This window comes from Dipodomys spectabilis, unplaced genomic scaffold, assembly GCF_019054845.1.
Source record: "Dipodomys spectabilis isolate Male_0828 unplaced genomic scaffold, ASM1905484v1 ptg000002l, whole genome shotgun sequence".
Taxonomy (NCBI): Eukaryota; Metazoa; Chordata; class Mammalia; order Rodentia; family Heteromyidae; genus Dipodomys; species Dipodomys spectabilis.
The window spans coordinates 37,732,958-37,758,249 of NW_024870679.1; the positions used below are offsets into that span (position 1 = coordinate 37,732,958).

General features: G+C 40.9%; 1 protein-coding gene across 4 annotated transcripts in view; it reads right to left on the bottom strand.

Moving 5' to 3' along the window:
• Positions 1-25,292, bottom strand: part of Dnajc6 (DnaJ heat shock protein family (Hsp40) member C6) — a 135,775-nt gene that overhangs the window by 81,844 nt on the left and 28,639 nt on the right. For 3 of the 4 annotated variants that reach the window (XM_042684288.1, XM_042684296.1, XM_042684279.1), the window contains one exon: positions 23,992-24,056. The exons of the other annotated variant lie outside the window; for it this stretch is intronic. The gene's annotated coding sequence lies outside the window, so the exon portion shown is untranslated. The remainder of the gene's footprint in view (positions 1-23,991; positions 24,057-25,292) is intronic. 4 annotated transcript variants of the gene reach the window in all.

Here is a 25,292-nt window from a genome sequence, read left to right on the forward strand (position 1 = left end):
CAAGCAGGAAAGTCCATGACACTCTTATCTCCAATTAACCATCAGAAAACCGGAAGTGACGCTCTGGCTCAGGTGGTAGAGCGCTAGCCTTGAGCTGAAGAGCTGAGGGACAGCACCCAGGCCCAGAGTTCAAGCCCCATGACCAACTAAAAAAAAAAAAGAAGGGCTGATTTTGTATCTAGAGAATAGAACATTTAAGTTTAACCAAATAAAACAAAAGACCCTGCTGATGAGAGCAGATGCTTCTTCCAGAGGCTGTAAAAGCCCCATCCTGTAGTATTCAATATAAGCTACAGAGCCATGCTTAAGAGGTTTGATTCAACAGATTTCCTCTTGCAAATTCAAAAAAACCTAGCAGTCCTTGATCTATCGAAATTTGATACTCAGATGAACATACCCTGCTCCATTATCCAGTAACTAGTTCATCTTCAAGTGGTTGTCCAGAAACATCCAAACCATAGCTACATGTGAAGTAAATGAGATAAATTTAACTTTACATCCAACCCAACTATATAACCCTTAAATGGACAAGTATCCTTAGGAAATAATTATTATCACATACATGCTGATTATAGTTTTACAAGCTATAAAGCTAACCAAATAAATGTTTCATAATGGTAAAACAGTCCAAAATGTGAGTACTAAGTTTAAACACTACCTAGAATAATATTTGTTAAAGATAATTATATTTCTAAATAGATTTGCACTCAACAGGAACATATTTTAGCATCCATCATGTACTAGCATCACTGTGTCCAAATACGGAGCATAATCTAAAAGAAGGCAATACTTACTTTGCATCATGGTTACAGAGGTCTCAGTCCTGCATGGCTGGAGGTTGTTGCAGTGTACAACAACTCACATAATGGCAACAAGGAAACAGCAATGGGAAGGAACCCATGACCTGCTATAATTTCCACTTTCTCCAGCTGGGCCCCACCTTACTAAAGTTTCCACCACTTCCCAAAACAGTGCCACCAGCTGGAAATTAAGACTTCAACACATGGAGAACATTCCATATACAAACCATAACATACCACTATCCTTATTCTTTTACCATCCCTTTCCAAATTTCGATTGGTCTACTCTTATGCCACATCATTGCAAAGTTGCTAAGTCTAACTTGATGGCTTAATATGGGGAGCTCTACTTTTGTTTGCATGGTCCACCTTCTCTGGAAAGTAAGATTACACACAAGAGAAATACAGGGCTTCTCAGGTAGTAATTTGGGATAGCCACAGTGCCTTTGGGATATGACAGGAAGACCTTTGAAAAACAGCCTTTTCTAGAGAATAAATTTGAATGAAGAGAAAGTGAGCCAAGGAAGACATCTCTTCAAAACTCATAGAGCTACAAAGCTGCAATGGAATCAACACTGGAGAGTCTGCTGACTCGGGAAGTTATTACACTTCCTGAACATCTGCCTCTCTTTCACTTAAAAACAGAAAGGGAAATCAAAATAGATGTTAGTTTCCATTTCAACAATCAGTTGATGCTAGGCCTACACAGAACGTCAGTTTAGTTCAATGGGGGGAAAACTCAGCTCTTGAAGACAGAAGACTCAACTCTGCACATCATTAACTAGCTATTTTATTTGAGGCCAGTCTCCTATGTCCTTCTACTATGTTACCTTTATGTAAAAGAAATGTGAGGACATAAAAAGTAAAGTGAAAGAAAATTGCAAATGTATTCTTGTGTTGTTTTAAGCCTTAGCTAAAGCTCAAGGGCAAAGCAGCTATTAGAGTTCCTCCTTTGTTAATGGGAAATCAACTTTAAAAGAATAAGTTTTCAATAGTGGACAGGTTTATCCCAAGCACAGATACATGCTGCTTACTTTGCCTATTTAATAGAATCCTGGGATTTTACATGGGTATCCAAGTGGTCCATTTATTATAAATAGCCATACATACCAGCTGTTGTTGAGACCAACCTGTAAGTTCTCTAGAGGGACATACACATGTTTTACTGTGCAAAGACATTACTACCACAACGAAAGCCCCATGAACTTCCTATTCTAGCCATCACGCCACACAGCACAAATAGTTAAATAAGTGGGAAGGTTACTGTTGCATTAGGAGTGATCTATGAGTTTAATTAAATAGCCTAAACAAATAGATACATTTACATTGCACAGGCCACATTTTGAAGCTCTTAGAAGGAAGACTATAATTAGACAAGACATATACTTGCATTAGTAAATGAACCCCATTCTCAGAGTCTCATCCCTCATCCGAACCAAATAGCATCATTGCAAACTGCATTCTCAATTGTAAACATGCACAGAAAATATGACTGTTAAACAAGACTACAGAAACGCCACAGTATTCCCCTAGCCAGATGCAAGAATGAATGTGGTAGGGGTGGGTGAAAAGGGATGGAATTTTCATACCTTCTTCATATGGTACTACTTTGATCAAGTTGAAGACTCAACACCTGGCTCTGGAAATTTAGAGATAACAGTTATCTCCTCTTCCTCTTCATCCCCCCCCCCTCACTTATCTCCTCCTTCTTTTGTGCCAGTACCAAGGCTTGAACTCAGGGTCCAGGCACTTCTTCACACAAGGCTGATGCACTATTATTTAAGTCACAGTTCCCCTTCCACCTTTTTGCTGGTTAACTGAAGATTATAGTCTCAGAAATTTTTGTCTGGATTGGCTTGGAACCATAATCCCCAGATCTCAGCCTCCTGAGTAGCTAGGATTCCAAGTGTGAGCTGCCAATTCTAGGCAAAAAGAGACAACATAGGAGGGATCTCGAAGCCGGACTTCAAACTCTACTATAGAGCCATACTAACAAAGACAGCATGGTACCAGCACAAAAACAGACCTGGAGACCAATGGAATAGAATAGAAGATCCAGAAATAAAACCACACACCCACAGTCAGCTGATATTTGACAAAGGAGCCAAAGACATACAATGGAAGAAACACAGTCTCTTCAACTACCGGTGCTGGGAAAACTGGGAGGCCACATGCAGAAAACTAAAAGTGGACCCCAGCCTATCACCATGTACCAACATCAAGTCAAATGGATTAAAGACCTTAACATCAAACATGAATCTCTGAAACTACTGCAGGACAGAGTAGGAGAGACACCTGAACTTATAGGCACAGGCAGAAACTTCCTGAACAGAGTCCCAGGTCACAACAAATTGGAGAGAGACGCGACAAATGAGACTACCATAAAATAAAAAGTTTCTGCATAGCTAAAGCTACAGCAACCAAGCTAGAAAGACAACCAACTAACTGGGAAAAAATATTTATCAGCAATATATCAGACAAGGGGCTAATATCCACTATATACAGGGAACTCAAGAAACTAATCCCTCCCAAACCTAACAAACCAATTACTAAATGGGCAAGGGAACCAAAGAGAGACTTCTCAGATGAAGAGATAAAAAATGGCAAATAAACACATGAGGAAATGTTCATCATCCCTGGTGGTGAAGGAAATGCAAATAAAGACAACCCTGAGATACCACCTTACCCCAGTCAGAATTTCCCACATCCACAAATCAGACAACGACAAATGCTGGAGGGGATGTGGAGAAAGAGGAACCCTATTACACTGCTGGTGGGGATGTACACTTATACAACCACTTTGGAAAGCAGTCTGGAGGGTCCTCAGAAAGCTAAATATTGACCTCCCTTATGACCCAGTCATACCACTTCTAGGCATCTATCTTAAACAACAGGAACCAGTACAAGGACACATGCACCTCCATGTTTATTGCTGCACTATTCACAGGATATGGAAACAACCCAGATGCCCCACCACAGATGAATGGATCCAAAAATTGTGGTATCTATACACAATGGAATATTATGCAGCCATTAGAAATGACAAAATAATGGCATTTGCAGGGAAATGGATGGAGCTAGAAGAAATCATGTTGAGTGACATAAGCCAAGAGCAAAGAGACAAATGGCACATGGTCTCCCTGATAAGTGGATGTTAAATCCAAAACATAAGGTGATACGACAAAATTAACAAGGCTTAAGAAACAAAGGACTTCCACTCATCTGGTCGAATCACTGCTAAATAACCCCATGCTGCTGATCACATGTATGGTATATATGTGCACACCAGAAGGAAACCAGGAGGACGACACAGAACTAGAGGGAATCAGGGAAAAACATACAACAGTGGGATCCATCAGCTGCACTGAACATTGATCAAAATGAACTAAGCAACTCAATGGCAGCGATGGGAGAGAGGGAACAAGTGGGAAAGAGGGAACAGCTGATGCTACGCAAAACAGAAGAAATGCACATATCACCCAATGTGGAAGAAGTATCGCAAAGCTCATAGAACTCATAAATGTTATAGACCATGATAGACGATTTGCTCCATGAAAGTTAGAATGTGTTTGTGACTTTAACTAAGCATCACTATCCCACAATACTGTGAAATTTGGGAAATTATGTAACTTAATCACAATAAAGAATTTGAAAAAAATTCTAGCTCTCAAAATGTTTAATTCCTCTGACAAATGCAAATACATGCATTCATACTCATCCCCCTGAATCTCCTCCACACTCATTTGGGATGTATTCATTTCAATTATTTGATCACATGCCTAGGATGTTTCTACAAGTATTATGGATGGTAAAATTGCTCAGTTTAAAAAAAACAATGACTGTAGGGACACAGGTGCAGTATAGTTCCTGGTATTTGAGAAGCAGAGGTCAGGAGAATCTATGTTCAAGACCAGCTTACTCAAAAGTTAACAAACCCCAGTAAGCTGGACATTGTGGAACATGCTTTTCATCCCAGCTATGCAAGAAACCTAAACAGAAAGACTAAGGTCCAGAATGGCTCTGGACCAAGTTGTGATGACATATTTGAAAAATAACTAAAAGAAAAAAACCTGGGGATTTGGCTCAATTCAAACCTCATTGCCACAATAATAATAATAATAATGGATTGCACTTTAATACCACAAATATTGGGGGATCAAATAACCACATGCCAAATACCAAATACCAAAGCCTTGAAACCATCAGTCCATTGGGGATCATGTTAGCTTTATTTAAAATGCTCTTACAGGACATCCCACCAAAACCTTACTTAACTTCCACCAGAGCTTGCCTGGTGACTTTTTTTTGAGCCCAGACCATTTGGACATCTGTGGTCAATATTTCATCCTACTTTGAAAATGAGGAAAACAGAAAAAGATAGCTCAGGGTGAGTCATTACATAATTAAAACAAACAAGCAGTTGTTTGTAAAGAATGAGAGCTAAATGCAGTTTCCTTTCATTGCTGGCTGAACAGCATGAATTTTCTGGCCTCCTGAGATGTCCAGTATTAAAGTTAACAATGTAGAACAAAGCACTGAGCACTTATATAAATTATCTCTACGTAAACAGTTCTCTGACTTTAGATCCCCTAGATCCTATATACCACTCCTCCCCCAACATGGACACAGTAAATAAATCGCCTTGCTACACGAATTGTTTTAACGTTAACATTTCTAAAGGACTCTTAACTTGTTTTTTTTTTTTAAAAAAAAAAATGTCTTATAAAAGATGGCTGCGGGCCCAGATTAAAAAGTTTGGAAGCAGTTCCATACCCTTACTTGTAACTGTTTATGAAATACTAGTATACTCGACGCAAAAAGGATGAAGATAAACAAGATCAAAGTCAACAACAGATGAAATAAGCTTCACAGTTGCAAATCATAAAAGCTATGGAAAAGGGTCCTGGATCCCAGGTCAATCCTACCATAGAGAAAAGAAACATTAACCCTAGCTGACAGCTAAGACGCGGCCCAGCCTAACAGAAGTGTAAACAACACCACGGGCACGGTGAGAGTAACCACTGGAAAAGCCTGTCCGCAGCCGGGCAAAAAGCTATCAACACACTCCACCCTCGCCCGCCAGCCCGAGCAAGCTGCCGCCTGTCCCCGCCCTCCTCCCCGCGCCACCCACCCCTCCCTCCGCGTCCCCTCCCCCTTCCCCGCCCCAGTTGGTGTGCTGAGCCGCCTAGAGAGATTAAGGGGTGCTCGCCACAGTCACCGAACCTCGGGGCCTATCGAAGAACGAAACGAGAGACGCGACAGCCCAGCCCGCCTGCCAGGCCGTCGCCTCCAGCCCCGCGCTCTCGCCAGCCGCGCCGGGGTGCACGCGCTCGGGAGGCTGGGGGAGGCGAGCCCCGGGCGGCCGGGCCCGGCCCGCAGGGGAGGCGCGAGCGGCGCCGGCGCCCCGTGGCGCTACCTGAGCTGTCCATGGTGCTGGCGCGGTCCGGAGGCTGCCGGGCAGGGCTCCGCGCCGCCGCCGCCGCGCTGCCCGCGGGGCCTCGCGGCTTGCCGCCACCCGCACTTAGGTCTCCGTTACTGTCCACCAGCTGCAAAGATTCATAACCATCGTTGCTGGTCTTTTTCCGGTAGCTCCCGAGGAGGCTCATGGGCAAGCCCAGAGAAGGAAGATGAAGATGAAAATCAACCAGCCTAGGAAAGGAAAGGGGGAGGTGGAAGGCGGAACCCGGCAAAAATACAAAGATCAGATTTAAAATTTAAAAAAAAAAAAAGAAAGAAATCAAGTGTCCGACATGACGCAAAGAGGAGGAGAAAGGGGGAGCGGCCGCGGGAAAGGAGCTTGGCGAGGGCGAGGCGCAGCAGCCGCTGCCGCCGCCGCCGCCCTGGGCAGAGCGCAGCCCGGGCCGCCGGCGAGGGCAGGACGGAGGGAGGAAGGACCGGCCGGCGCGGCCGAGGGTGCGCGCGTCCCCGCTGCTGCCCGCCGAGCCGCCGGCCCCGGCCGGAAACCTTCTGGATGGATGGACGGATGGACGGACGGGCAGTGCCCCCCCCCTCCCACGACGAAGCAATCGCCAAGGTGTCCTTCTTCCGCCCCTTCGTGCAGCAGGGCAGCTCCAAAAGTAGCTGGGCCGTGGGGAGGGAATAATAGAAAGGTTGGGGAGATTCGAAGGGAGGGAGGTGGAAAGCGGAAAACGGGGCGGGGTAGGAGGAGGAGGGGACTACTACAACCGAGGTGGGAGGGGTGTATTAGCGCGCGTGTGCCAAAGAAGAAAGGGGCTAGGTGTCGGGCGGCTAAGCTCTGAAGCCGGGGGAGGGAGGTGCGGGGGGGGGGGGCGGGGGGCTGTTGGTAAGATCTACGCACACCCCTCTCGTGCAACTTCGCCTGCATTTGCTGCAAGGTTCGGCAAGTCAAAGCCACCCCATGGTTACTTGTAACTCCATTGCAAAAGAAAAAGCGCGGGGGGGGGGGGGGAGGGGGGAATACGACGTTCATGCCAAGCTGTTCGTATGCTAGGAAATGAAAAGCATACTGCACATTCCCCAGAATGGAAATAAAATAACCAAGAGTTAGTTGTTCTAATGCTTTGTGGTGATCAGAATCTATTCAGCCTAGGGAGTAGACTGCACTGTTTTTAGAAACTATTTGTTGAATGAAAAATGGAGTGGGGGGGGGGGGCGCCGAGGAGCGTGAAGTCAGGTGAAGTCAGGTGTAATTTCAGGTCTGTCAGCATTTATCCTGGGAACTGAAGGAAAGATTACACAGGTCAGTGGATTGAAGACCAGGAAGCAAACAGAAAAGGATATTCTTCCATCCTCAGCCTTGCCCCTTATTTTTCTTTCATAATTCTGAGCAAAGATAGTAGTCGATCATTACCAAAGGATAATTTGTGAAGAAATTAATTGAGCTTAAGAACCAAAGCCTCTTATTTAGAAGAAGGCTCTTTCAAGGCTGTGCACCTAAGGTACATTTGTGATTTTGTACTCTTAAAGAAGGCTCCGATATCGCATTAATTTCAGGATACACTGAGTAAGGTATCAAAATATAATTGCCAAATACTCAGCTGAATAGCAAGATTTCAGAAAAATTTAAATTCTCATCCAATGAGGTGAAAAATCTAAGTTTAAAAATACCATGACGAAGCCAGGTGTTGGTGACTCATGCCAGGAAAGCCTGTGAGGATTTCAACTAATTTCAATTCTTTCCAGTTAACCACCAAATATCTGGAAGTAGAGCTGTGGTTCAAATGGTAGAGCTCTAGCCTTGAGTGAAAAAGCTAATGGTTACCTACCAAGCGCTGATGGCTCACGCCTGTAATCCTAGCTACTCAAGAGGCTGAGGAACATGGTTGGCAAAAAGTCCTCATGAGACTTATTTCCAATTAACCACTCAAAAACCAGAAGTGGTGCTATGGCTCAAAGTGGTAGAGCATTAGCCTTGAGCACAGAGGCTCAAGGACAGTGTCCAGGCCCACAACTGACAAAAAGAAAAAGACAAAAAGCAGCTCAGGAACAATGCCTAGGTCCAGAGTTTAAGCCCCAGGACAAGTACAAAAATAAATAAAATAAAATAAATATATAATTCAAAAAAATCATGCTGGCTCATATCTATAATTCCAGTACATATGGAGGCTTTAGCAGGAGGATTTTTAAGTTCCAGATCAGCCAAGACCACATAATGCTAACCTGTCTCACCCCTTCCCACGTGCATGTGTGTATGGGTACACACACACACACACACACACACACACACACGTTTATGCACACGTAATATTCTGTACTGGGACTTAGAATGACTTAAGTGAGGAACCTTTCAAAATTCATTTGATATGGGACTTAGAAGGGAAGGAGGGAAAAGCCTTGTTCTGGCAAAGCTAGCACAAACGCCTCTCTGAAAAACAAACAAAAAGCAAAAGGGCCGGAGATGTGGTTCAAATGGTAGAAGGCTTGAGCTACAGTCCCCAAGTGTGACTCATAATACCTCCAAAGAAAACATTTGACAATTTCTAGGATAAAATAAGAAAAATGTGCATGCATGTAAAAGCTGCTGGAGTCCCCATACAAAATGTATTTCTCTTTCTCCTTGGCTTACATGGTTTTCTCTTGTAGTTATTATTTTGAGTGCTTCAGGATACAAAATGAAGCCTCTAAGAGGATTCAGACCAGATCACTTGGGATCTAAAGAATTTTCTAGAAGTTCTAGCTGTACATAGGTCTACATACAACAAATTAATTAGGCTGGGCACCAGTGGCTCACACAGGTAATCTTAGCTACTCAGGAGGCTGAGATATGAGGATCATGGTTCAAAGCCACCCCAGGCAGGAAAATCCATAGGACTTTTATTTCCAATTAACCACCAGAAAACCAAAGAGGCGTTATAGCTCAAAGTGGTAGAGTGCTAGCCTTGAGCAAAAAGAGCTCAGGGACAGCACTCAGATCCTGAGTTCATACCCCCCAACCAGTAGCAAGAACGAAAAATTAATTATATTGAAAGACATTTTGTTGTTGTTCTGGATCATTCAAGCACAGATTCTTGAAAGAGTTCCAGAGCGGTGTATTCTAGATTGCTCCAGGTCTCTGGAAACACCTAAACATCCTGACCTGTGGTTTTCCCATTTGATGAAGGTGCATTGTGAGTGAATCAGATTTGCCGTTAATGCTCACTTACAACACAGTCAAACAACTTGAGGGGTGTCAGGAAAAGCTATAACAGAATTTTAAACAAAATGCTTTACTTCCAATTTTCCAAATTGTCAGATTGAGCTATTTTAGTTACTTCACTTAAATATAATAGTCCTTAAAGTCTAGTAGCAGATTATTCTGCAAGTGTTTGGAATAATCTTACTTTTCACTTTTTCTTTTATTTCATTAGTGAACACATGAGGAGCCTAGATACCTGCTTTCTATTGTATGCTTAACAAACGCTGAATTGATCATCACTGGGTTGAGAGAACTTAGAGAGAACTGTGTCAAAAGGCAAAATTATTATTTTCAAAAAGAACACTTCTCAGTTATTTTTGCTCAACATCAGAGCTGCAGACATATTGATGGAAAAAAATGTAGATGAGACATATGCCTTCATATTTTGGGATAGCTATCTCCAAGTTTGCAAATTTAAAGAAAGACATGAATGAACTAAGACATATCTTTCTTTTACAGGGGAGGAGAGATCCTCTGGGATCAAACACAGGACCTTACACATAATAGACAAGTACTCTACCACTGAACTATACACCCAGGCCATACCATCTTATTTTACCTTCCTGTTTTAATTTCTTACAAATAAAATCAATCAGAATAACTATTTATAAGTCTACAAGTTTGGAATTTAAGGCAAAATATAGAATAGTTAAATCAATTAACAACTATCTAAAAACTAGAGTTCCAGGCTTAGGTTAATATATGCACCAATTTCAACATTAAATTTTCTTTAGTCTCCTAAATATCAAATTACTAAAGAGTTCACTTTTCCATAGAGAGCTCACTGATCCACTCTATAAATCAGCATAGTGAGCTATCAGTTTGCTGAAATAATAACTAAATGAGTACCTGACATAATTTTAGTAAATACTTAACAAATGCTTTCTATTATTACAATTACTCATCTATCTTGTATGCAGCTATATCTTAAGTGTCTTGGCAGTCCTACTTTTTCCTGTAGGAGGAGCTAAAAAAAGACTTTTTTTCTAGGAATGATCATGGAAAGTTGTAGAGCCTAAGTCTCCTATTTTTCCCATATTGACTCCTCTAGGACAGGGGCGAAGAACTGGATAATCTCTGTGGAAGAAAATGCTCTTTCCCCTTTGTCTTTTCCATTGCTGACTTCAGTTAGTCTTGTTAACTCAGTGAAGGTTTAGCACACTGAGGAATGTTCAGGAGTGGAGCTCTATGCTTCTATATACCTTCCCCCTACCTCCCACCCCAGATGTCCTTCTGTCACAGCAAAGAACACACAACTTTTGCAGAAGAATGTATGCCATAACCCCTCTAGGATTTTGACCTGTGCTTTTGGTTTCCAGGAACTATCATTTCCTGCTAAAGGATGAGATTCTGGAATCATATCGCCTGTGGTCCTAGGTTCACCAACACTTCACTGTCACGTTAGTCATGAATAGGAATTGTGCCTTCCTAACAAGGGTGAAGTATTAAATTCTTAACCTATAGTAAGTGCATAACAAACTGCTACTCTATTGCCCTCGGTTTAATCTCTGAATAAACCACTTTTTCACATCTGCAATTTTCTAAATTTAAATTAAATTTTTACTAAAAATGTATTGCGATGATTAACAAATATTATAGTATTTAGCGATATAAAAAGCATTTCTTATAAAGTGATGGCTCTGTCTTCAGTTTTTAGATATTTGCATGCTTGTCTTTCTTTGAACTCCTTTGAGAAAAAAATATAAGCTTTGCTCATATTTGTATTCCTAATTACAGCCAAAGAACCCTTCGCTCTTATTAGGAAATGAGTGCATTCTTACTGAATTAATTAATGAGCACACAGAAATGTCATACCATCACCTGGTCTAGTGATTTAAAGAGAGAGAGGAAGGGAGGGAGAGAGGGAGGAAGGGGGGAAGGGAGAGAGGAAATGAAAGAAGGAAGGAAGGGAGGGAGGGAGGGAGGGAGGGAGGGAGGGAGGGACAGAAAGAAAAGAAGAGAAAAAAAACATGGAAGCCAGGTGCCAGCTCCTGGCTGCTCAAGAGACTGAGATCTGAATATTGTGATTTGAAGCCAGCCTGGGCAGGAAAGCCCATGAGACTCTCATCTCCAACTAATCAGCAAAACTCAGATGTGAAACTGTGGGTCAAGTGGTAGAGCACAAAAGCTCAGGGAAAGCCCCCAAACCCTGAGTTCAAGCCCCAGAACTGGCACATGAACATGCGTGCAAGTGAGCGCGTGCATACACAAACACACATACACACACACACACACACACACACACACACACATGACATAAGGAGACATGGTTAAAATGGCAAAGAATTGCCTAGCAGCATAGTTCAATATCCAGAACTGAAAAACAAGTAAGTAAAATTCATTTAAAAAAACAAAAGCATTCAAAGTAAACTTAGCAGTTAATGACCATATATAAATGAAACTAAAATAATTGGAAAAGTTTTTGGAATATGATAAAATATTGTTTCTTAAAATAGTGTTTGGTGGTTATGGGGGGTATGTGTGCAGGTTTGTGTTTCTGTTCAATGAGATATAAATTCATTTCTCTCTGTGAGTTCTTATAATAAATGTTTTTATGTCTATGTCTGGGCAGAATCTCTGCTACTGAGAGGTCCTAATGTTCCCTACATGCTGTGTTATCTAAATTCATTTGGACACTTAGACAACAAAGAGTTTAGCCTAATCAGACACTAAAAGAGGGGAGAGAGCTCCTACAGTGCTTTCTCTGTTGCAAAATGCCTTATGATCAGGTATCTAAAATGTGTTCCTTCCATTTTTCTGCTTGATCTAATAGAAATCGATGACTAGTATGGAAACTCCTTAGCAACATGCCTCGGAGTCATGATTTAGGTTATCTGTGTTACACAAGACCTATGGATATGATAGTGCAAGACATTAGAATTGGGGCTTAATAGATTCTACCTAGCCCCCAGATAAGTTTGGTTTGTCCTATACTTAAAAGTTTCAACACCTTCTCTGAAGGTATACTGGCTCCAGTTAAGATTACCATCATTCACCATCACTTTTCCAACGTGGTACCCAGCTTACTGCACTTGTTCTTGCTGTCAGTCAGCCCTTGCAGGCTTTTATATTTGAGACCTGTAGTGTCAAGGTCTCACTTGAAGTAGAAGCTATAAAAGTTGAAGAGGAGACATGAACAAGATAGATAACAAAACAGATATATCTGCAGGCCATGGTCCAAAAGAGGAGGGAAACACGCTGGAAATCCTCTGACTCTGCTGTTTTGTTTTATGTTTTTGACGATGCTGTGGTTTAAACTGAGGGCTCTCACACTTGCTAGGTAGGCACTCTACTGCTGGGCCATGTCTCCATCCTTCTTTAGTACTGGCTAGTATTTTAATTTGTCGGTCATGGATCCTGAACTCTGGGCCTGGGCACTGTCCCTCAGCTCAAGGCTCAAGGCTAAGCGCTCTACCACTTGAGCCACAGCGCCACTTCCAGCCTTTTCTGCTTATGTAGTGCTGAAGAATCAAACCCAGGGCCTCATGCATGCGAGGCAAGCGCTCTACCACTACTGAGCCACCTTCCCAGCCCAGCACTGGCTATTTTTGACATAGCATTGCCCTTATTGCCTGGATCATGATCCTCCTATTTTATATTTCTGTCTATAACTGGTATGGCAAACATACATTACCATGCATAGCTTCTCCTATCAAGATGGAGTCTCATGAACTTTTTCACCCCAGTTGGCCTGGAGCCTTGATCTTCCTAATCTCAGCCTCCCACGTACACAAGGTCACTAGCTCACATCATCACACCCAGCTATTTGTTAAGACAACATCTCATGAACTTTATGCCCAGGATAGCCTCAAGGTACAATCTTCCTGATGTTAGCCCCCTGAGAAGTTAGGGTTGCAGGAATGAACCACGGTACTCAGAATTGACCCTGCTCTTAAGTAGCAAGGTGATTCATTCACCTCCACTAAACAGTAAAAATGAAGACACTGAATTGCATGATTTGTTTTAGTTCTCAAATTTCCTCTCTCCTTCAAACTTTAGTCATCATTTCCCTCTTGGTCTCCAAATAATGCCTAATGGGAAAAAAACACAATCATCCATGTGCTCTAGTTTGATACTTCTCAGTTAATCAAGATTTTACTGAAGATATGCATGCATAAGTAGTTAACAGCTGTCAAAAGTTACACTTAGAGCAAACACAGGAGTGTGTTGGTAACATTTAGTAGAGGGGGAAAAATCAGAAATAGTCCTATAAAGCTATTTAGGAGAGAAGCTTTCTGCTCTTGGTGACGGGTAGAATGAATGCTGGCTCTCTTTGAAGATGAGAATAATTTTCCAGGTAAGACTTTTTCTTAAACAACTCATCCTGAAACCTATGCTTCCTTGAAGCTCAAAACATAGTAAAAAATAGTTGTCAATGATTGAGAACTTATCATTTTCCACAACCCTGTAAAAGTGTTCTTATTTTTAGGCAAACTTGGAGAGGTTAAGTGCTTGCCCGAACTGTCAGTTAGGATTTAACTCCTACATTCTTGATCACGCTTAGGCCAACAAAGCAATTTCACTGATGAGAGAGAAAGCTTGGAGACAATTGGGTCATCTTTTAGATCTGGCCTCCTTATTACATGTGATCAGAGAAAAGTGGCTAGGGAATTGCCTTGCTTCAATCCCCCATGTGGCAGTATCTGCTGCTTAGTGAATCCTGAAAGTTTTCAATTAATGTAGCTTCCCACTTGGCAATCTTGATTTTTAAACAAAGAATTTATATATATATATATATATATATATATATGTATATATATGTATATGTATATGCATATATAAAAAACACAGTAATTGGTTATTCTTGATTCCAGTTAAAAATCACAAGAAGAAAGCATCATTATTTTCATGGTAGTTCATGCCTTGTAATCAGGAGGTTGAGGCAGAAGGATCCTGAATTCAAGGCTAGCCTGAGCTTCACAGTGACACCCTGTTCCAAAACAAATGAATAAAAATTTTAAAAATTATTCAAGAGTCTGAGGTCTGAGGATTGATGTTCAAAGTCAGCCCAGGCAGGAAAGTCCATGAAACTCTTATCTCCCATAAACTATCAAAAGCCAGAAGTAGAGCTGTGGCTCAAGTGGTAGAACACTAGCTTTAAGTTAAAGAAGCTCAGAGACAGTGCCCAGGCCCTGACTTCAAGCCCCTGAACTGGCACCAAAAAAAATTAATAAATAAAAGCAAACTCCTAACATTGCAAGAAGTTTGAACTCTTGCATTTATACATGAGTGTATGTTCAAATCTGCATGTATGCAGATTTAAAGAAACATGGTAGAAAAAAAAACTATTTTTGGAGAAAAAACAGTAACATGTTTGGGTTCTAAATCTTCCCTATGCAAGTTTCCTATCATCTGGTAACTACTCCTAGCCACATTCCCTTTCTATACAGTAGAGGTAGCCACCTGGCCTCCCTCTCAGGTAGAAGGGAAAAAGTCAAAGTACATAGGGAACACTGAAGCCTTACTAGACATTATATTCTATCAAATCTAAAATTGTATTTAAGTAGCAATATTAAGAAAGGGAAAGGTGCTACTGGTGAAGATATGACCTACTACCAACTGTAAGATGCCTTAAGAATATGTAAATGTTCATATGCCACAAATCTGTTTTAGACTCATTTTTAAATTGTTTATGAACTAACCTGAGAATACATTTGTCAATTTACCATTCACGTATTTTGAGCAAATCTCATTAGCAAAAACAATGTTCATTGTGTTTTGCCAGGCTTGACACTGTGTTAATAAGTACTTGGTACTTAGAAAATTATCTTCTATACAGGTTGACCCATTGCAACAATGAGATGTACAAGTCGTTATGTCGAAAAATGAACTTTACAACTTTGGTTGGGGGGGGAGGACTCCGTGGGGGGTGGGGGGTGGAGGATGGGAAGGGATGGCTACAATGCTTGATAAGAAATGTACTCATTATCTTGCCCATGTAATTGTAACCCCTCTGTACAGTATGTTCACAATAAAAACTAAAAATTAAAAAAAGAAAATTATCTGCTAGTTGAATGAAAATGCAAAATATTGTTAAACTGTGGAGGGTTGTCTGCAGCTTATGGAAAAATTCACCCTGGGTTTCTTTAGTGAGCTCACTTAAGGCAGAGGTGATATAGTTTGCCTTGCTAACGTTTGACTTAACTTTGACTTTTCAAGGTCCTGATCAGGCATAACAGTTTTATACTTACTATTACTATTACTATTTCAAGAGTAAGTCAGGGAAGCACTTGTCAGGTTCATATATCATCTCATCTTGTAAGCAGGGACACTTCGGTGATTCAGATGCACAGAACATGGATAGACTCTCATGGGTTGGCTCTGTGCTCACTTGCTCTAGTCAACTGCAAACTAATATAGAGGTACAAATTTCTTTTATACCCTGGATATTCCTATGTTTGGCTGTGCCTTCATTATGTATGATTTTATGTTCAAGGCATTTAATAAAAAACAAACCTCGCTCTCCATAACCCTATTATACCTAACAAGGTGTTGAGACATAAAGAATGTTGCACATGTATCAGATTTAAGGTCGATGACTCAAATGACAATAAGCACCCCAGACATAGGTAGAGCCAAGTCTTTGGTTGTTGAGCCTCTAAGCAGAGTCTCCAAAGCATTCAGCCATTACAGCCATGGACCACATACAACTGGAAGGAAGGAACCAGAATTTCCTCATGACCAAACTAAATTCCTGGGTTTTTCGTGGCCCTATCCCCTCAGATGTGAAAAACCCATGGAAAGGATTGCCATGCTCATTACTTACTTAGAGAGACCAGAGCTCAGCAACGCAGCTGACATTAAACTAAACAGAGATCACAAGTGATCCTAAATACTCCTCTGCACATTCAGGGTCAACAGAAGCCATTTACCTGGGCACATAGCCATTTAGTGTTAGGGATACACATTTTATTCTCTTATATCTTGGACCTGCCACACATGCATATTTTCTATAATTGGCTCCCTATGAACCTGGAACAATTCTGTGGCCATTGTAATATAAGCAGACATGCTATAAGCAATTTCCAATGTGCATTCTTGAAAAGGAAGGTGGGTGATAGCCCCTTCTTCCAATCATTTTCCCTTTCTTCTGGCTGGAATATGGAGCTCCAGCAGGTACGTAGATTATGAGGTGACCTTGAGAATGAAAGACTTTCATAAAAAGCAAATGACTGAAGAACTTCGTGCACCAGAAGTCCATGACTGCTCAGAACTGATTAACTCTAAATAGAGGGAAATGGAAAAACATCTACTTTGTTGTACACCATGGTTATTTTGCTTATTTCTGATATGTGCAGATACAATAATCCTAAATGAATACCATCTCCAACATAACCACTGAATTTCAATTATTTATTTACCACAACATTTACTAGGAATTACATGTGACCATTGACAAGTATCTAAACCTCTGTTTCCTCATCCATAAATACTTGAATCTAACTAATAGGGAGCTAACATTGCCACCAGAGAGTTTAGCATGACATATAGTGAGGATCCAATAAGTGTTAGCTATTTCATTACTTCTTGTCAATTGATAGTCTAGTCTATTATGTCTGTCTCTAAAAAGAGCAATCTCTCCTTCTCAGCCTGCTACCTAGAGATTCTCCCAAGACAGACCCTGCTCAGAGCTAGGGAACCTTCCATATGTCATGATATGAATAGTGAATATGATAGTAGAGACGCCCCTTCCTTTGTGTATAACTCTTTCTCTGATCAACTTTTTACAATTTTAATAAAACCTAGGACATACTGAACCATCAAAGTTGATACATAACTTAAAGCAAATTGTCAGTGTTTGTGAAACAATGACGCTAAGACTGCCATATGACCTGTGAGCAAGCTTTACTGATTCTCCATTTGTGCTAAAAGCAAGTAAGAAAAGCAGGGTAGAACTGGAGGAATTTATTTTTTTCTTTTCTATAATGGAAAATTTCAAAACTACACAAAAGTAAATAAAGTTTTCTAACTGGGCCCACCTTGTTTCATGTGTATAGATCCTTATACTTTGGTTGCTTCTTTGCTTGCGGTTATAGAGATGAAACCCAAGACCTTACACATCCTAGGCAAGTATTGTATCATTGAGCTATACTCCCAGCCCTCCACAATTACTTTCAAGAAAATTACCAGCTACATATCATCCATAAATATCTCAATATGCAGCACTTTAATTTGAGGGAAATAATTATGGCATTGACCAATACCAGAGGCAAACAGATGCATTCCACCTGCTGAGAGGCTAAAGCTAGCCACCAGTTCCTTTTCAACAGATCATCAGAGGAACCTGCACAACTTCCCACTTGCTTATTTCCAAAGGGAAAGACACATCATCATTCATTCCATCCCCACAAACCTCACTTCTTCAAACACTAGTTGTAATATTAGGCCTTGTGCCTAAGAGATCTAGAAATCAGCATGGAATGAAGCCTGACATAGTGGGAGAATTCATGGAGTGTTAAAAAAGGAGGGCGCTAGAAACAGAAGACTATGCCTTTTGATTTACAGACTAAAAAATTGAGACCGAAAAGTGGATAAATTGATTCCCATCTGAATTTCATAAAATGCAAATGCAATTATGAGAGCCAGCTACTAGAAACCTTCACAGGTCTTAATATAATGTACCCTTCACATTATAGTACCAGTTTCCTTCCTCTTCCAGATTCATCTCTTGCCACTGATTCTATTCCCAATACCTTCACATTTACACACAGGGTTTCTCTGGATCTTCTGCCTGCCTAGTCCAGCCTGCCTTTCAAATCCCTGGATCGTTAACACTTTCCCCAAATGTTATGGTCTTAAAGAACATTTTATATTTAACACTCTAAACTCCCTCCACAAGGTCCATAGAACATTATACATCTTCTTTTTTTTTTAAACAATTTTTTTTTGTTTTTGTTTTGTTTTTTTTTTGCTAGTCATGGTGCCTGAACTCTGGGCCTGGGTGCTGTCCCTCAGCTCTTCAGCTCAAGGATAGTGCTCTACCACTTGAGCCACAGCACCACTTTGAGCTTTTTCTGCTTATGTGGTGCTGAGGAATCGAACCCAGGGCCTCATGCATGCAAGGCAAGGACTCTACCACTGAGCCACCTTCCCAGCCCCACATTATACACCTTCTAATGACCTACACTGAAACTGTATCTACGTGTACATTTTCCCACACCAGATTCTAAGCTCCATGACTGCCTGGCCATGTTTGGGACTCCATGCCTGGCATAGGGCAGACATCTAACAAAGATGTGGTAAACAAATGAATGTCTACTGCCCCTGGGAAGTTTGTCAGCCACCAAGGAAAGGCCTCTGTACATTTAGCTCCCATTGAAGGGTAGCCATTGCATTTATTATTGACTAAGGCCAAAGAGCTAGATTTGGGGGGCTGCTATTCTGACAAGTTCAGGCCAGATCTCACAACCTGCCATCACAATGCTTCCTGTGAATTCAGCCAATTAAACTGTCTTGTCCTACCATATTCTGTTTTTACTAGATTTATATAGCCTTTTGAAATCACCCTAGTTTTAATTTTTTACTTTATTTTTTACCTGAGTAGAAGATTTATACCATCTAGATCATTTTTTTTTCGGAATGATATAAGCAAAGAGTACCTGATTGGCAAGCACAAGGCCCTAAGTCAAAACCCCAGATTAAAAAAAATATATATATATATATATATATATATATTTCCCTCTTAGGCCATATAAGATTTATGAATGGTAGAAGATGCCCTTCATCTTTGCCTCTGTAATCACTAGACTCATGTGCTATAGGAACAACGGTTGTAATTCTAGCTACTCAGGAGGCTGAGATCTGAAGGCCATATTTCAAAGCTAGCTCAGACAGGAAAGTCTGTGAGATTCTTGTCTCCAATGAACTACCAAAAAGCTGGAAATAGAGCTTTGGCTCAAGTGGTAGAGCACTATCCTTGAGTTAAAAAAAAGGTAAGAGACAATACCCAGGCCCTGAGCTTAAGCTCCAATACTGGTGTGCACGCACACACACACACACACACACACATTTTCAGAGGAAGGTAGAAAATTGAAAATTATACAAATGAGACATCCTAGCAGTGGCAAGTATTCTGTAAGCTCATTAGCACAAAGCTAATGATAACAAACAAAACAAAACTTCAGAGAATAAGGCTGAGTTTTTCTATAGAGCAAAGATGACATGTCAAGTTACAGAAACCATGACTTGAAACAATGGTGTCAAAGAGGAGGGAGTAAATTTGGGAGAGGAAGATCAGGATACAGAAAAGTCAGTATTTACTGTCTAGGATTCAGAAGTCCATGATAAATCTTCTGTGTGTTGTCATTTACTATCTCTATCTGTTAAACTAAGTCATCTATACATTTTCAGACTATCACTTGTACACTATACGGTCTACAGAGACGTCCCACAAAACCTAACATTTTCTAGTAGGAAGATGCTGCAAGCCACAAACATGAACCATAAGCTTGATTTCTAAATTTCTCATAGCCACATTAAAAACAAATACAATAAAACAAGTGAATTAGGGCTTTTATAATACATTGGACTTAACTCAATAGGCATTACATATCACCATTTCGACATGGAATTAATAAAAATTTTTTTTCAAACTATGGACTTGGAATCCATTGTCTGTTTCACATTTCTAGCAGGACTAGTCACATCTCAAATGCTTGGTAACTACTTACAGCAACTGGCTACCATGTGTTCCAGCACAGACAGAAAATATTGCAATCTTCACAACTTCTTTCAGAAGATTGAAGCTCTTATAACTAACAATGAGAAAACTGAAATTCAAAGTACTTAAGTTTTTCACAGTCAAAGCTAAGTGCATAGCCAACCCTAACCATGGCTCCTGAACTCCATGTTGCATTCTCTTCACCTCAGTGTGTTGCCTGCATTGTAAGAATGATATCATCAAATAAGTAAATGCACCTGTCCTGGTCCATAGAGTAAGAAGGCTGGGCAGGTAATCCATAGGGACAGGACTTATTTTCTGATTAATCACCCAAGTCAAGTAACCTGCCAGTGGGACAGAGGACTTTAACAAAAGAAAAAATCCCAATACTCTATATTTCCTCATCCATAACCATAAATAATCACTGGACATTATAAACTGATGTGTTCCTTCCATCACTTACTTATTCTCTAACAAGCTATCACTGCATTCACAAAATCATCCAGATGTATATATAAAGTTGTGTGTATATGTGTTCGTGTATGTGTATGTGTGCGCGCGCATGTGTACGTGTGTGTGTGTACGTGTGTGTAGTTTCTGGTTGGTAACTTCCCTAGCTATTTCTAAATGACTTGAACAATGAACATAGCATTTGTTAAAGAATTTAGCCTTGTGTCCAGGGATTTCAAAGCAGCTCCAGGGCCATAAAGATTAAGGAATATCTTTGGAATCATATTGGAGAACTTTAGCCCTCAAAAGAAAATATCTCTCTCTTTATCTACCCTTCTAGCCATAAGAGCTAGAATCTCTCTTCGCCTAGGCAGATAACTAAAACTAAAAATACATTATACTCTTACCCCATCTTTCTTTCTTGAAGTTGGCCATAAAGCAAGTCTCTGGCCTACCTACCTTGTCTTACAGCGATCATAACAGTCTCATCTCAGAAGGGACCCTGCCCTACACCCAGAAGAGAAGAATGCTGTAGAGAGGCCAAGAAGAATCTGAACAGACAGGCCTTTCTTACCCTTCAGCCTATTAACATTTAGTCACAAACTTTTGTTCAGTCACATTTCCAGCTATACAGTTGTGCATACCTAAGTCATGAAATTTCCACAAAACCAAAAGTACATGATTTGGGGAAACTTTAACATGAGAAGAACCCATTTTTTGTTCCAGCAACCCCTAGGCCCTTCTAGCTCTCTACTTCTTTATCTGGACAAACATCTGTAGCATTTAAAATACGCGTAACAGCCGGGTTCCAGTGATCCAGGCTTGTAATCCTAGCTACTCAGGAGGCTAAGAATGGGAGGATCAGAGTTGAGGACCAGCCCAGGGAGAAGATTTTATGAGACCTCCTTCTCAGTCCATAGCTGAAGACTGCATTGAGAGGACTGCACTGAGATTCCATCTCACTGGAAAGAACCTGGATGTGGTCACACATGCATGTCATCCCAATGAGTGTGGGAAACCTAAAATAAGTGGATTATGGTCCCAGCACTTGCTTAGGCAGGAAGCAAGACCCTATCTCAAAACTAACCAGTGCTAAAAAGGGCTGGAGGCATGGCCCAGCAATACAATATCTGCCTAGCAAGTATAAGACCCTAAATTCAAACCCCAGTGACAGATATAGATAGACAGACAGACAGACAGATATATATATATATATATGTATATATATATATACATATATATATATATACATATGGGGATATATATGTATGTGTATATATGTGTGTGCATATACACACATAAAACAAGCCAGCAGGGGCTGGGAAGTTGGCTCAGTGGTAGAGCACTTGCCTTGCATGCCTGAGGCCCTGGGTTCTATTCCTCAGCACCACATAAGCAAAAAGAAAAAAAAGCCGGAAGTGGCGCTGTGGCTCAAGTGGTAGGGCACTAACCTTGAGCTGAAGAGCTGAGGGACAGTGCTCAGGCCCTGAGTTCAGGCCCCACAACTGGACCAAAAAATAAATAAATAAATAAATAATAAAACAAGCCAGCAAACATAGCATCCTTGAGTTTCATGAGCCACTCTAACAAACACAGAAAGCCTAAAGAGAGGATCATGAGAATTACAGGAATCCAAATTTGTAGCCAGTCTGTCAGAAGTCCAGAGGCTGGACTTCTGATCATTGGCTGAAGTAGGGCAGTCTTGAAGACTGAGCCATCACCCTGTGGGATTTGACCTTACATCCAAGAATATAGTGCCAGCTGATTTCTGCTCAGAGCAGATTGTGTGTTTGCTAGTGGGAAGAAATTCCTACACATTATGGGGCCATGGAAGTACATAAAGCAGGATATTACAGAGGAGTGGAACTGGAGGTTTTCTCAATATCTTGCATGTGTACACAGACACACACACACACATTTTTGTAGTGCAGGAGTTTGAACTCAGAGCCTCATGCTTGCTAGGCAGGAGCTCTACCACTGGGCCCTATCTTCAGCTTTCCCTAATACCTTCAGAGCCTTTCAATCCCTATGTGGAAGCCTTGACCCCTCATGTCATGGTCATTTGGAGATGGGGCCTCTGGGAAGTAATTAGGTTTAGGTGAGGTGACGAGAGCATTAGTGCCCTTAGAACAGAAAGCGTGCGAGGGCAATGAGAAAGTAGCCTTCTTCAAGCCACGACTGTGCCAGCATCTTGATTCCGACCTTCCTGGCCTCCAAAACTATGAGAAATAAATGCCAGTGAGCCACTCTGTCTCTGACACTTCATCATGGTAGCTCTGGCTGAGAGGTAACTAGTTTCAGGCATAGGCTTAAGAACTCTGTGGACTTCTGCTGGCATTTCATGGCTTGTCTTCTCTTTCTCTAGGAAAATAATGATCGCAGGCTAGTCTGCTGTAGGGTGAGGGACCATGTGGAGAACCGACCTAACATCCCAGCTAGTGTCTCACACACCTGACGGAGCCACACTGGCAACAGCTGATCTTTTACCAGATAGGAAGAGCTGCCCTGCTCAGCCCACCTAAATTACTACTGGCAGAAATGTGAGATGACAGCATGGGTGTTGCAGTGGCTTCTTAGGAAGCAAAACTAATTGACACATATGAATGTTTCAGAATTTCTACAACAACAAAAAAATTGTACCATTCATTTGTCAAAAAAGAAAGAAAGAAAGACTTCTTTGCCAAAAAAGAAGAAGAAAGAATGAAGGACTGATCAGAAGGAGGAAAGTAGAAAAGATAAAAATAGATACATGTAGATCTGGGTTCCAATGTTAGCTCTACCATCCAGCATCTGTGTTAGTCACATAAAACTTATCAGACTTTTCTAATATGACATCCCTCAGGGAACTGCTTTTGAACTTAAAAGTAAACATATTTACAACTGGCAGAGTAACTGATGGGCCCTCAGTACACTTCAGGTCCCTTCCTCATCTTCTCCTTCCTATTCCCAGAGATGCCAACATTACTCCTGCTTATTTTTACCCAACTCAAATATGCAATGCTATCATTCCCATTTTATGCTTAATGTCTTCTCATCTATTTTCCCAGCCAAATGACTCCAACTACCTTGAGAGGGGTATGGTGTGGTTCAGTCCAAATAATACACCTCAAAATGAAGGAAGCCAATGGTGTAGTTTTCAGTGGAGAGTGAAGGCCTGAGGACCAGAGGAATCAGGATGGAGATGGAGAGGCTGCTGGTGTAAGACATGGAGACCAAAGGCCAGAGTGCTGATGCCCAAAGAGCTATGCTCCCAGATCCAAAGGCCAGACCTGAAACCCTGGCATTTGCCTTATTCAGGCCCTCAAGTGAATGCATGATGTTGGCCTATGCAAAGAGTGTATCTTCCCTACACCATCCACTGACTCCATTGCCAGTATCCTCTGGAAACACTCTCACAGACACCCCCCCCCAAAATAATGCTTTACCAGTTCGCCAGGAATTCCTCAATCCAGTCAAGTTGACACCATCACAGAGATGAAAGATCTTTACACTGAAAAGAAATTGAAGAAGATACAAATAAATGGAAATGTATCCTGTATTCATAAAGTAGAAGCATCAGTGTCAAAATTTCCATACATCTCAAAGCAATTTACAAATTCAACACCATCACTATCAAAATGCCAATGGCACTCTTCATAGAGAAAAAACAATGCTAAAATTCGTATTAAATCACAAAAAAACATCCAAATAGATGATTCAATCGTGAGCAAAAGGAACAAAGCTGAAGGCATCATACTATTGACTTCAAAATACACACCAATGTCATAGTAACAAAGTACTGGTATAAACACACACACATACACACACACACACAGAGGCCAGTGGAACAGAGCAGAAAACAGAAACTTACACACATATACCCACCTGACCTTCAACAAGGATGCCAGGAAAATACACAAGAAAAGAAGAGTCTCTTCCATATATGGGGACAAAATCAACTCAAAAAGAAATAAACACTTAGATGTAAGATGTACAACAATGAAACCTCTAGAAGAAAATACAGTGGAAGTTCCATGACATTGACTTTTTGGGTGTGACCTCAAGAGGGCAGACAAATAAAAGCAAAAGTAGATACATGAAACTGTCTCAATCTAAGAAGCTCCTGCACAGCAAAAAAAAGGAACAGTAAAAAGACAAATGTTTGCAAATTAATGCATCTGATATAGTATTAATAGCCAACACACATAAGGAACTCAAACAACTCTATCATAAGGAAACAATTAACTCAAATAACAATTAGGTAAAAGACCAGAATAGACATTTCTTTTTTTTTTTGTCTTTTCTTTTTTGGTACTGGGGATCGAACCCAGGACGTTGTACTTGCTAGGCAAGCGCTTTGCCACTGAGCTACATCCCAGCCCTAGAATAGACATTTCTCAAAAGAAGACACACAAATGGCCAAAATGCATAGGAAAAAGTGGTCATGACCACCAATCAACAGGTAACTATAAATAAAAATCACAATGATGTCACCTCATTCTTGTTAGACTAGCTAATAAAAAGACAAAAGATACATGTGACAAGGCTGTGGAGAAAAGGAACCCCTTATTGTTGTTAGGATTATTGTTGTTACCTATTATTGATGGAAATGTAAATTAATACAGCCATTATGGAAAAGAGCATGGAGTTCTCAAAAAAATTAATATATAGCTATCATATGACCAGCAAACTTACTACTGGGTATATAGGACAAGGATGTGAAATCAATGTCACAAAGAGACATTTG